At 45.8% G+C, this 11099-nt stretch overlaps 1 long non-coding RNA gene across 1 annotated transcript; it reads right to left on the reverse strand.

The window, feature by feature from the left end:
* Window positions 1-2391: 2391 nt before the first annotated feature.
* On the reverse strand, window positions 2392-11099 carry LOC116964139. The gene is made up of 3 exons (XR_004408583.2): window positions 11021-11099; window positions 9553-9682; window positions 2392-3016 (listed from the first exon to the last, which is right to left on the reverse strand). It is a non-coding gene; the product is annotated as an uncharacterized LOC116964139 (long non-coding RNA).

The raw sequence follows: 11099 nt of genomic DNA on the forward strand, positions 1-11099 counted from the left end.
TACTGGCTTCAAGGGGATTAACTTCACATATGCCTAAATGCTTTACTGGAGGAGGTCAGAGGCATCTGTAGGGGGTCACTGCAGGATGTGATAAGAGTGCACCTGATGACTTTCCTGGGCTCTGGAGCATGTCAATTGATGAGCGTTATGGCTTAGCACTGTAGGTGAGCAGAAGGGCAGTGAAAACTCCAGTGCAAACTTCTCACTGCCTTGCTGCAGGTAACCTACTCCATAACTCACTGGAGTCATTTCTCCCTGCAAAGAAAGGCAAGCTGAAGAATTTGGTTGGCCAGATTGGACGTTTTTGGTTTTGTTTTGTTTTGGGTTTTTTTGTCCTTTTGGAAAAATAACAGCAGAGCATTTCCTCTGCCTTGTCCTCTCCCATGCTGGTAGCTGCACTGAAGCTGATTGATTAGTTTAATAACAGGCAGTTGATATGCAGCCATAAAATTATGCACTTTTACTCATCAGCCTGATTGAACTCCTCTGCTGACTGTACAGGAGCAGAATGGCAGAGTTATAATAATGAGGGAAACAGCCAAGGGAAAAGCAAGCGTGGTGGTGTTATTGTTTTAAAGCTGAGGAAGAAAATGACTCCAGGGAGGAGCTTTTCCAAAATAAATACCAAAATACAGAGGGAAAATGTTAAGATGTAATTAGCACTGGTACAAGTGCCATTAAATGTCTGCTGGGGTTGGAGGCGTCAGTAGAGCTTCTTTTACACCCACCTGGTCTATGTTGGGGTTTCAGGAGGTTGAAGATGGCCCTGCTGAACACCCCCAATCCCCGCGTCCTCAGAAAGGGTGAGAGGGGCTGAGCCCTTTGAAGAATGAATAAACTTGATGGGAAAAAGATGGGAAAACAGCTTTTTTTTTCGCTTTTTTTTCCCCATTTCTGGCCAAGGAGGGAAGGATATAAGGATAGATCTGGGAAAAATGTGTCTGGGAAAGGTTCGTCCCCTCTGACCCCATGCTAATGGCATCAGTGTAGTTGAGGTGGTGTGAGGGATGTACGGGAAGTACCGGGGCTCTTGCAGCCCGGCCTGGCAAGGACATGACTCCTGTTGGTGATGTCCCTATGGCCCTGAGCTCTGCTCTCTGTGTTTCTGGGCACCAAAGTAGTTGAAGTCAGACTCTGTCCTGTGGGGTGTCAATCATGCTCTCCAAAGCCACCAAAGGGAACTGAAGGTTCCCATTCAGCCATGAATTAATATTCAGGAGCAGGCAGCGGGGCTCACTGATGAAAAGCCACACAGCCCCTGTCCATGCATGGAGAATGGCATTTAAGACTTTATTTCCCAATAAAATATTTTGCAGTGCTCCAGAATGGCTTGCTCGGTTGACAGGCTCACTGTTTGTCCTGCACACATTCGTTTTATTTATAAGACTAATTTGTCTGCGAATAGGTCAGTCTGCTTCTTGTGCCTGTGATTCCCATCAGTCTCACTGCTGTGAAACATTTTAATTGAACGTAGCCACGTGCTGCATCGCCAGGACGGGCATCACGCTGCCTGCCCTGCCACTAGCTCCAGTCTCCATCCAGAAGGCCCAATACAAAACTATCAGATTTTCCCTATTGTGGCAGATCTCCCTGAAGGAGGGGATGGGAACAGGGGAGGGGAAAAGCACCACTTGGCATTTATTCTCTCACAGACAAATGCTTGGCAGATGGTTGCACAACTCTCCTTGCCCTTGTCCCTGATTGCACCCCATCCAGGTTGTTCCTGGAAGCAAGGCTCTTCCTTATTTGTTCCAAAGGGCTTTGGGTCAGGCCGTGTGCGGCTTGTACAATGCTGTTGGAGAGGATACACAGCTGCACTGACATATCCATGGGTGCTGCTTCTCCAGCTACTCCCCTGTTTATTATGAGTGCCCTCTCCTGTAGTTCTTGGGTGGGCTTTCCTCCTGGGTTCCTCCTATGCCACCTCCTGTTTCCCATCTTCTCTGGACAGGAGCAGCTGGGTTGCTGTTGGCATGCATTAGCTTGTCCACATTGTCTCACCAACAGCCACAGGTCAGGAAACCCCTCCACATCTCCTGACAGCCAAGGGCTGATTGGTATAGTCACCCTGTCTGGCTAAGTTAAGTGTTCCCTGAGGCCAGAGGGGTACATTTTAGAGTCACTGCAGGATCCCTGATGTCACTTCCATCAGACCTCAATGCCTATGCATGGGCCCCTGAATCCTGCCCAGGTTCCCAATGACCATCATGGGAAGGCAGACCCTGAGCTCTCCTACAGCCCTTTGGACTCTGCAGGGGCAGGACTGGGCAGGATTCAGTTTCTGTCCTCATGCAGGATTGACTAAGCCTCTGTCACTCCTGATGGACATTTCTTCTCCTTATCCTTAGAAACCTCTGGCGATGGAGATCCGTGATCTTCTCTGTGGTGACTCCAGTGCTTCACCACCCTCAGCGAGAGGCGGGGTTCAGCTGCTTCTCATAGACATCTGGTATCACTTTACACACCCTGTTTTCTGTGATTCCATGAGATTCATGTGAAACCACAGCCTAAGTAACCTCCCAGTAAAAGCACAGCTAGGATTTCAAAAGCTGGAGCCATGGTGAACTTCATGTCCCTCAAGGCAATGTCCATAATCATCTGGCTGATCCTGGCAGGGTTTCAGTGCCAGCTGCAGCACATCTCTCCTGGGTATTTCTTGTAGTGTGCTATGGAGCTAATCCAGAGTCTGCTGAAAGTGGTGGAAATCTTTCAATGTACAGGACAGGGATGGATCAGACATTGCAAAGAGCATCCTCACATGAGCTCAAGAACCAGGAATGAGGTCCTGGGTTGATGAGTATGGAGCTGGAAGCTCTGAACTCTGTTTTCTCTCTCTACTGTTGTGGGCCTGCTTCCTTCCTGGCAGCCTGTAGTCTTTGTGAGACTTAGCAAAGGAAGACGTGGAATATGCACCTGAACTCCGAGTACTGCTGGTGCTAAAGCAATACTTTGCTCCACTGATGAGGCGAAGGCCTGCATGTGGCTCCTTGTCCTCCAGGCTGGAGTGTCCTCTGGCCTGTAGTGGAAAAGATAAGCTCAATGTGTTGTAGCAAAGACTTTTCTTTTATTCATCTTCATCTAAAGTAAAAACAGACCCTACAAATCAGTAACAAATTGTCTTTCTGCAAGTGAAAATGTTGGTAAAAACTGTCAGGGTTTCTTTACGAAATGAAGTTGGAAAACTAAATTTAACTGCTCCTTCAGGCTTCGTTTCCCCTTCTTTTTCTGGCAAAAGCCCCGTTACCAGAATGGAAAGCTTCAGTATTGAAATTTGCCATTAAAGTTTTAAAAGGCAGCAACCACCACAAACCTCTCCAAATACTTTGGAGAAAAAAACAACAGTAAAACCTACCAAAGCTTTTTTCCCTCTCCTTATTTTGAGTTGTTGCAAAGAGCCCTTTCCAAGGCAAAGTATGTCACAGGGAGAAAGAGTAAGAGGAGGCAAAGGAAGGTAACGTGGACAGAGGCTGCAACAACAAACAATATTCTGACTCAAAGGATGTTGCAATCACATTGTATATACTTGGAAATATTTTTAAACCATTTTTAAACCAAAGCAGAAGTTGAGGAGAAGGTAGCCCATGCCAGGAGGAGAAAGACGTGGAGTACAAATTAGGAGTCCAGGAAGAGTGAATGATCATCAGCCCTGAGAGGGAGCTTCAGGACAGGATGGAAGGGGCAGGAGCAGAGGCAGTGAGGCTGGGAAAGTCACCAGATTGAGCAGGACAGGGCAAGAATGGGTCATTATATAGTCCTGTCTTGAAGTCACCTAAATGTGCAGAATGTGTACAGCCACTTGCAAGACGTCAGGGCCAAAGCCTGTCTACATAGTTCTAGGTACTGCCTGAAACAACAGGCACAAATTGTTAATAACAAGAATGTTCATACAGGAGTTCTTGCCAACTGAGAGGGGGAAACCTACCTAATGAGTGCGTAGTGATTTCCTGCTCTGGGCAGAAGATTTGGCTAGGTGACCTCCTGAGGTCACTTCCAACTTGATTTATTCTCTGATCCTATGAGCGCAAGACAATGTCCTCACCAGGGTCCTCGTACATGTTGTGTATGATGATGAAGAGGATGTGACAAGTAAAGATTGGAATGAATTCAGTCTACAGTGAATATCTTTCTCCAGACTTTGAACATCATAGAATTATAGAACCATTTAGGTTGGAAAAGACCCTTAAATTCATCTAGTCCAACCATTAACCTAATACTGCCAAGTCCACCACTAAACCATGTCCCTAAGTGCCACATCTACATGTCTTCTAAATACCTCCAGGAACGGTGACTCAACCACTTCCCTGAGCAGCCTGTTCCAATGCATGACAACCCTTCCAGTGAAGATGTTTTCCCTAATATCCAATCTAAACCTCCCCTGGCACAACTTGAGGCCATTCCTCTTGTCCTATGATTTGTTATTCGGGAAAAGAGACCAACAGCCACCTCACTACAACCTCCTTTCAGGTAGTTGTAGAGAGTGCTAAGGTCTCCCCTGAGCCTCCTTTTCTCCAGACTAAACTACCACAGTTGCCTCATCTGCTCCTCATAAGACTTGTGCTCCAGACCCTTCACCAGCTTCGTTGCTCTTCTTTGGACATGCTCCAGCACAAGATACTTATAACCCCATGGATCCTACAGCAGGGTCTTGATTCCCCGTACAGCATTGGGTTTTTATAGACTTTTCCAGCAGAATCTGGCTTCATTTTAGGGATGTCCCAGATCACCTCCATGGATTCTCCTTCCCTCCTCTCCCCAGAGAGTTACAATTGCTTGAGAAAATAAAATAAAGGAAAAAATAAAAGATTTGACAGTGATTTAAAAATATAATATATAGAAAGTAGAAGAAATGTAGTGTGAAGCAAAATGCAGGTCTTAAATGTACTGCTTGTATTTTCCTCTCTGCAGGGGCAGCTCTGTGGCTGCCGTGCACTGCAGGATTCTTGCTGACTTTGTTTTCTTCCGTCTGAGTGACCTCCCGGTCACTCCAAATGTCACTGCGGAGTCACGGCTCCCTGCAGCAGCCCCTTCCGGACAGGGGGACACTCCGTCATCAGACGAGAAACTTGGCTTCACACACCAGACAGCAAATCAGTGTCAGAAACAACAGAGGCACTGGGCGCAAGAGGGAGAGGGGGTACAAACCAGGGGGCTTTGTCTTGTGATCATTATTGATCAGCATACCCAATACTCATACTCCATGGACTGCAACAGCAGCCTCAGTGAGCCTAAATGCCCCAAATTCCCCCCAAACACCACCTTTGGAAAAAAAGTTTCTTCATGATGATTCACTGGTGGACTTTGCACCCAACATACTGATAAAACCTCGAGCTACACAAGCAACAGGAGGCAGGGAACGGGGTCTTTTCCAGGCAGCACTGCTTTATTTTGTGGTTGACATTTAGCTATCACTGAGATGGGTACATTAAAATAACGGTAAGACAAATATTTGCATGAAGAGCTGCCGAAAGGTAAATTGCCTGGCATTACCTCCAGCATGTCTCACACACCATGAATGGGGATGCATGGGTTGGAGTCAGGAAAATCCCAACCTCTGACCATTCACAGTTGCCCCTCTGGGGAGACCATCTTCTGTCTTTAAAGCTCAGTTTGCCACGTGAGCAGTATTGATTTGAAAGTATCAGGTGCTGGATTGATCTACCTAAATCTGTTGAAATTCTGATGGAGCAGTTGATGGAGGTCAGGAGACACTTGTCCCATCTTTCAGCACAAATCCAAAATGGATCAGATGAGTTACAGTGCCTCCAATGTGCCTCTTTCCCTCTATGGCCTGCCAAGGTGTCTGCTAGCTGCTCACAAGGTTTGGCGTGGGGGAAGATATGCTGCTGCCTTTTAAGTGTGTCCTAATAATTTGTCACCGTCTTTGTTAAAAAAACCTGCCTCTTTTACAATGCAAATTCATCTGGACCTCAGCTTTCCAATTTGCTGCTATTGTCACATTTTTCTCAGATTTCATAGATTAGGCAGCCTTGTATCTTGTATTCTCACCCCTCAGAGGCAATCCTTAGCTGTAGTCAAGTCCACTCCCAATTTTAGCTTGTGTTTGTTTACCCTCTCCTTGTGATAATTACCTCCAGCTCTCAGATTATTTTGGTGACTCACCCTGCCCAACTTCCCAGGATTGTTTTTAACGGGAATTTGGGACCTTCGCAGTACCTGTTTCATTAACATCCTTCATGGAGGCAAGTTTACCTCTGCATCCCTCTCGTACTGACTCCACCTCCAAGACAAAACCACTCCCTTCTGACTCTCCTTTGGTCTGAGTTCATGTCCTGCTGCTTGTCCGTGGTGATCACTTTAGCTTTTTGCACCATCACTGCTCTCCCCATGACCAGATGGGACTGTCCTTTCTTGAATGTCACTAGCTAGTAAACACCAGTCCCAAGGCATCCATTAATTTTTCATCCAGCATTGAATTCATCCATAGCCACCATACTGAGGTCCTCAGCTGATTGATTTAATTTTCAATGAATGCTATTGCGTGTTCAGAAATCACCAGCTGTGTTTTTAGAAACACTAATGCTATTCTGCTATTACAGCACAGGTTTCTCAGACTGAAATCTGTATTAACCAAAGTCTTTTCATTTCTGCATATTAAAGGCTGGAGTTCTTCTCCACTTGAATTCAATGGCTCATAACAGATCCCTGCCACTACCCACTCTTGGGTAATGTTAGCTCAAAGATGCAAAGGCATGAAAGAATCTCTGGCTCTGAGCTATCAATAAATCTTAAATGGAATGTGGGTTTTTTATTAATAGGTGTCCTCTGCTCCCTTTCCTCCCTTCTGTCTTCCTCCACACGTAACAACCCATTACTGCAGCACTCCACTCGCCTGAATCACTCGCGTTTGTCACCCCAGACTCCCAGCAGTACTACATAAACTACTGAAAAAGCTCTCCTTCTTCTCTGTCGCATCGCTTCAATCTGCTCTTGTCACACAAAATATGGTTTTGTTTTGTATTTGTCTGTTTCACTCTTGTCCATTTTGTTATCAGTTTAACACCTTTTTGTTTGCATTCTCCAGTCTCCAGCCAAAGAAAAAACAAAAATCTTTCCTACCCAAGAGCTGTCGGCTTGCTTTACTATCGGCCCATTCTTGCCTTTTACGAAACCAAAACTTTCAGCTGCATATTGCAGAGGAGGCAGCTCACGCCAGTATTTTTTGCTTTCTTTCTCGATCTTTTAGAATAATCTCCCAGCTACTCCCTCCTCCAAATTATTTATTTTTCAGACTTGCAGGGTCTCTGAAGTCTGTGCTGACCTGTGTAACTCCATGTGACGCTCCATCTGTTGTTGACTTCTATGTGTTTACTTACTAAGCGGGAAACCGAAACCGTGACTTCAAGATCTGGCCAGTGTCACTTGCCATTCCTCAAAAATAAGATCTGTCATGTATTGAGCTCTGATTTTGATCTGCTCAAGCCTGCTGTGGTTCAGGCTCAGGGATGCTGACTGAAGGAGGACCCATTAAATTCTTCCTGTGCAGTGATCTATTTTGCATGGATCCGCCTCAGCCTGTGGAGAACCAAGTGTGTGAGTCAGGAAGGGACAACAGCAGTCTGGTGTGCACAGCCACCGCCAGTGAAGTTATGGCCTTAGGTCAGAGTGGTCCCCAAAGTATCTGTTCTGTACCCCCCTGCTCCACCATAGGGTGCAAAGCACTTCCCAGCCATGGTGGTCGTCCTCCCTAAGGACAGCCACAGCAGAAGCTGCTCTCCAGAACAGACCATAACCCACTGGTTTGAGCTTGGACCAGTACGGTGAACCTGTTTTAAAGGCAGTCAGACCCTGATATCTCAGCATGGACAAGGCTCTGCATTCAGATGCAGACTGGACTGAAGATGTGTCTGGGTTTATATGTACATAATTCTCTCTCTGGGCATACATGATACCAACAGCTGGACCTCCAGTTCAAGTATACTTATACATATGTGTATACGTGCATGGCCAGTGAGGTGTATTAAAATCAGTTTATTTCAGAAATAGCATCATTTTTCCTGGCAAAGGAGAGCAGCTTCTCTTATTTTCTGTGCCACTTGTATTTTTGGGCTTAGCGAGGCAAAATGCCAAGGAGCAACAACATGTTTACCTAAGAGCGGCTAAAAGAGCTGTGTAGCAATCAAGGTATTGAGTGGGTTGGGCTGAAAATAGATCGGCTTGGAAAGACTTTGATCAGAAATGTTCATCAGGGGACTGGATAGCCGTGAGCACTGGTAACAACCTCTTCAGGAATATATCCCCAACTTGCCGAAGCTAATTAGGTGCAGTACTTTTGTGCAGTGTGTCTGTGGTCTGCCTTGCTGACACTGTGCCATAGTTACCCTCAGCTACGGGGACCAAATTGTCCTCTCCCATCCTTTGATGTTTAACTTTCTAGGTCAACACCGAGGTGAAGAGACACGTGGAGAATCCCCCTGCACAAGCAGGGAGAAAGGTGCACGCTTCTTCCTCCAGTCACTCCTGAACCTTACCATGAAATGGCAATGTGATCTTTTTTTTCTGGAAAAACCTCTTTTGAAAAGGTATTTGTGGCTTCAATGGGACATCACCAAGTCCTTCACCTCAACCTTTCTGGGGTAATTATTTTTGTTTATGCCCTTGAAGGTCTCCTCAACTCCCACCAAAACAGGCTCAAAACTTTTTCCAAGCTGATAAAGTTTTGCCTTTTCCTTTCTTGATGAGCAGACTTGCTCTGCCCTCTGCCAAGCCTAACCTACCCGTGAGATTACTAAACTATTTGCCTGCAGCTTCATATATCTCAATTTATACAATACCTTGTGCCAGCTCTCCTTTCTGGGCATGTCTACATAGCTGTTTTGGCCCAGGGTCTAGGTCTGGCATGTCTCTTGGCATCCTGACAGTCGCAGCAGATTACAGAAGAAAATGTTTGGGCTCTTTTGGTGGCTCCAGGAAAGCTCTCACCCTGAGATAGGAGAACATGAACACAGCCCAGGCTCTGGCTTTGAAGGTATGAGGATACGACAGGTCTAGTCACAGGCCCTGGGCTCAGGTCCAGATAAAACGAACAACATCGTTATGTCTCTGTAGCACTTTGTTTGGAAGAGTTTCCGGTCCTTAATTGCCTTATTTTTTAGCAAATGGCTTAGGATATTGCACTATGAAGCTTTTTTCTTTGCAGTTTTCCAGCTGCAAACATCAGGGAGAACTGGCCACCGTGCAGGTCTGGGACAAATTTGCCCACCAGATACAGCAGTGTAAAACCAAGGGCTCTCCTCAAATTTCCAGCTCTGGAGCTTATTACGGATTTCGGTACCAACTGTTATCATGAAAACCACGGTTACTTCAGGACTTTGCATTTCCAGGGCTCCTGGACCCCCAGTTCTGTACACAATCTTAAAAGCACCACTTAAGGGTTGTTTGAACAGGGTCCTGCAGCTCCCCACCAGCTGTAGAGCACGCCAGGTCCACTGCTGTTCTGGATGATACTACTTGCACCCTCCTCCCAGCCCCGTTGATGTTTAAGGCTTTATCAGACTCTGTAGGAAGTGGTTTGAATGTGGTCCAAGCAATTACCTGAGGTTTTCCAGCCTCCTACGTCACATCTGGCACAATTGAACTGAAGGTATAAGCTGCTGGCTCCAGGTCTCCTCCTCCATCTCATACATCCCAGGTCTTCTGATGGCCAGGGTAGTATTTTGGCACTCTGTAAGTCGTTTAGAAACCAAACGACTGTTTGAACACAATGATACTAGCCATGCAATTCTCCTTGCAGATCTTTAAAATTGCTTTGCTATCCACATCAATCCTTTTCTGGATCAATTATCAACACAAACATAACTGCTTCCCATACACACTGCTGCATGACTACGGCTCTGAAAAACTAGGGAGAAAAAAAACCCCAACTGTCGGCACATTTGGGATTAGAGACAGAAAATTAGAGTGAAAAATTAAAAATGGCAGACCCCTGCAGTGCTACTATTTCCACCCTGGGCTCATGATGCGGTGCTGGTTTCCTGCTCTCTAGTAAAGCTGAATAGATTTTCAAACACAGAAGCAGTATGAGGACCAGCAGTTTGCTGGCTGACCTCTCCTCACCAGAGAAGTCTGTGGATGGCAACAAATCCATGACATCTCCTAAGTGAGCCCAGAGGTGCTGGGCCCTCAGTCTTGGGAAGCAGTGGGCTGCAGTTTCAGAGAAAACAATATAGGAACAAAATATGTGACCTTCCAACACCAAGGGGAAGGTCCCTCCTGCCTGCTGGAGGAAATAGTAATGGGACTTTTCTATCAGTGACTATAGACGGGGCTGAGTTTCATCCTTTAGTTAGAAGTGAATGTGAAAGGAAATTTCAAGCTTGGTATGGAGACCAGGCATAGGTTTTAGCTTATACCTGAATATTTTAGGGGCTCTCTTTTAGGATTCTCCTTATACTATGGAATCACGGCCCAGGCATCGGGGTTTGAGAACTACCAGTGTAGGGGAGATGATTTCAGAAACTGAGGTGGAAGGTCAGGAGGCATGGCATTGCTCCCGCCTGAACTTGGTTAGTTACTGTGGATCAACTGATACTCCTCAATTTGTTAAATCAGGTAATCTGACTTTAAATCTAAACCCATAGACGCAACCATGGAAAGAGCACTTCCAGGAATAGGCTATATACCCTGTAGCTCTGCATGGAATTGCAGCAAGATAATAACTCTGGGACATGGTTTATTTCCCTCTAGTTCTGTACCTTTTGGGTGCTCAAAAGAAGGTTGGGTTTTTTTTGTTTGTTTTTTTTTTTTTTTTTTAATTCTAACATTGCCATTCCCCTACTTGCTGATCTTGAGGGTTTCAGCTTTAAAATGGAGAAAATTACTGAAACTGGAAATATATTAGCGCTGTCTCAGGGGTAAAGGTACCTGACAACATCCCAGCCCCGGACTGTTGATAGCACCCAAATTTTAGCTTCTGTCTCTGCAGATGGGCTGCTGAGACTGACTGTTCATCATTATGGGCAAAAGTACCGTATACAGCACATCAACTACAAAAATTAGATACCTCTGCAGTACAGCTGACTGGCTGAAGAGATGCTTTATCTCAGCAGGTGACGGGGACACTGAAGCAGTCCATTTCTAGG

Source organism: Tyto alba, unplaced genomic scaffold (assembly GCF_018691265.1).
Source record: "Tyto alba isolate M040663 unplaced genomic scaffold, T.alba_DEE_v4.0 Super-Scaffold_38, whole genome shotgun sequence".
NCBI classification, from domain to species: Eukaryota; Metazoa; Chordata; class Aves; order Strigiformes; family Tytonidae; genus Tyto; species Tyto alba.